A 2,320-nucleotide genomic window follows, 5' to 3' on the forward strand; every position below is an offset into this window, starting at 1 on the left:
TTTCTCTGTTTTTGTTTCTGTCTGCAAGGAATCTTTTTAAAGATTGTGTATTTTTTTAATTACTATTATTAAGGGCTTTCCCCACCTCTTCCTTCTCCTAAGCCAGTCATGGATTTTAATGTTTTATAGTTAATGTTTTTATTCTAAGTAAATCTCATATATCATTTTTAATCTAAATCTGAGGAGCGCACAGCTGTGGAACAAAGAAAGTACAACTGACAAGACTGCATTCCTGTTACAGTACACTTAATACCTGAAACACATGGAGCAATTTATGAGTGCCTATCTGGAGCTATACTATACCAGTAATTTGCTGGTACTTAATATTCTTGTTTAATGTGTGACAGGGAGAACTCTTTGAAACAATGCACAACACAGGAAAACAACTGGGCTGGGATACAGCAATAGCAGATGTTCATTTGGGATTTTGGTGCCTCAGCATTGCTTAATCAGAGAGGAAACTTTTCCATAAAAACACAGCCAGTTTGGGGAACATTGAAGGTGCTGGTGGCTTGTGTGAGGAAATGGGGAAAATGTTCTGGTGAATTTAGAGAACTTCAACTAGAAGCTGTCTTGTAGAAATATCCTCTGAAACAGAAATCTGGCCTGTTCAAAAGTCAGTTGTACTAATAATGCATGTTCTCTTTTACGGGAGAAAACTGGAACAAGCTTTGTTTTTTCTAATCAATAATTAACACTAATTTGAATGAGCTGTGCTGAAAACATTCCTCTACCCATCTGCAGCAAAAGTTCATCTGATGTAAAGAGTGAATGATACAGGCTTGTCAGTCTAATGATCAACTCATCAAGGTCACACTTAGATTTAAATCTTTATTTGAAATGGTGAGAAATGAATGAGTGACAGTTTAGGTAAACTTTCTTTTTTGTATAAAAAGTTGGTGTTCAGTATATTTTTATTAGAGATTTGTATTGAGTGAAGCAAAACAGAGGTAGAAAGAAACGTGTCCTTTTCTCTTTGGAAAGTTAAAATGCAAACCTTTTCATTATTGCCGTAGGCCTAAATGTTGGAGGCAACCTGTGACAATAATTGATTATATTGTTGTGTGTTTGTCAATCATTTCTTTCTGTGGTATGACAAGGCTTATTTTTGGGTTTTTTGGATCCCTGACTGTTACTCATGCTCTTTTTTTTATGTAGAAAGTTAGGCAATATTGCATTTTTGTCTCTCCTCAGGCTAAAAAGATGGTTTACTTGAATTAATCGCTTCTGTAACTTGCATAGCACAAGAAAAACTTGAATTTTGCATATTTTTAATTTTTAAAAATGCAGGATGTTTTCTGCAGTTGATTTCACAGGTGTCCCTCTAGATCTCAGCCTCTCTTACTTCAGGAGTGATATGCTTGAGGCATTGGTAAGATTGCCCTTCTTGTCTCCCAGATTTTTCAATTCTTCGCATAGCATGAGTAATCAACAAACCCCATGCTGCACTTCAAGTTACTTGATGTTGGTAAATCAAGAGACAGAGGTCAAGAAGTAGCTTTGTCTTCACAGGAAGCTAATCTGTATTGCTGCAAGTGTTGCAGTTACTTTCTTGGTTGCTTTCTGAGCTCTTAGCCACTGACTGCAAGGCTCAAAATCACCCCCAAAAGCTTTTCTCACAAAGACATGCGAGAGCTGCCTTTGTAAACCCAGTGATTGCTTCTCATAAGAATGTGGCTATTGTTTCTCTGCCCGGATAAGTTGATAAGAATGATTCCTTTGAAGGAGGTAACCAGAAAGTGTTGGTAATTTGAGAGCCAAATTCTGCTTGCCTCTTGAGAGCAGAAACCTCTACACTCATTAACAGTGCTGCTTTGCTTTTACTCTGTTCTTTTTAATTTCAGTAGCCTGAGGAAGGTGTTCTACTCTGAGAAATTTTCCCCAAGTTTACAGAATTGGTATTCAACTATTCAGTATTAAAACCGTTATGTGATGGGATGGGACTTTTTACTGTGAAGCAACTTTTCCCCCCCCCCCAGAAAAGGGGAAAATTACATTTGTTTGGAGTTTGTGACAGATTCTGTGGTGGTGGTTTTTAAATTAAATTCACCTTACAAATGGGCAGAAACCCAAGGATTCTTTGGTAGAATCATTGGGTACCAATAAAGGAATTTACTTCCTTTTTCATTCATTTAGTGCCTGAAAACTACTGTTTAGGGGCTTATTAATCTTCATGGCTAGGTTGTGAACCAAAACACCTTTTCCTAGTAGGGCTGAATTCTACCCTCCCACCCACACAGTTGACTCAGTGGTGCTGTTTCTAATGGAGGACATCTCTCTGATGAAGTAGCCTTTGAAGAAGACCTAGTGTCCATGTAGG

The 2,320-nt window shown here is 37.6% G+C and overlaps 1 protein-coding gene across 1 annotated transcript in view; it reads left to right on the forward strand.

Moving 5' to 3' along the window:
* Window positions 1–2,320, forward strand: part of RAPH1 (Ras association (RalGDS/AF-6) and pleckstrin homology domains 1) — a 52,524-nt gene that overhangs the window by 7,909 nt on the left and 42,295 nt on the right. The gene's annotated exons all lie outside the window — the stretch shown is intronic.

The sequence above is a fragment of the Pygoscelis adeliae genome, unplaced genomic scaffold (assembly GCF_000699105.1).
Source record: "Pygoscelis adeliae isolate BGI_AS28 unplaced genomic scaffold, ASM69910v1 Scaffold160, whole genome shotgun sequence".
NCBI lineage: Eukaryota > Metazoa > Chordata > Aves > Sphenisciformes > Spheniscidae > Pygoscelis > Pygoscelis adeliae.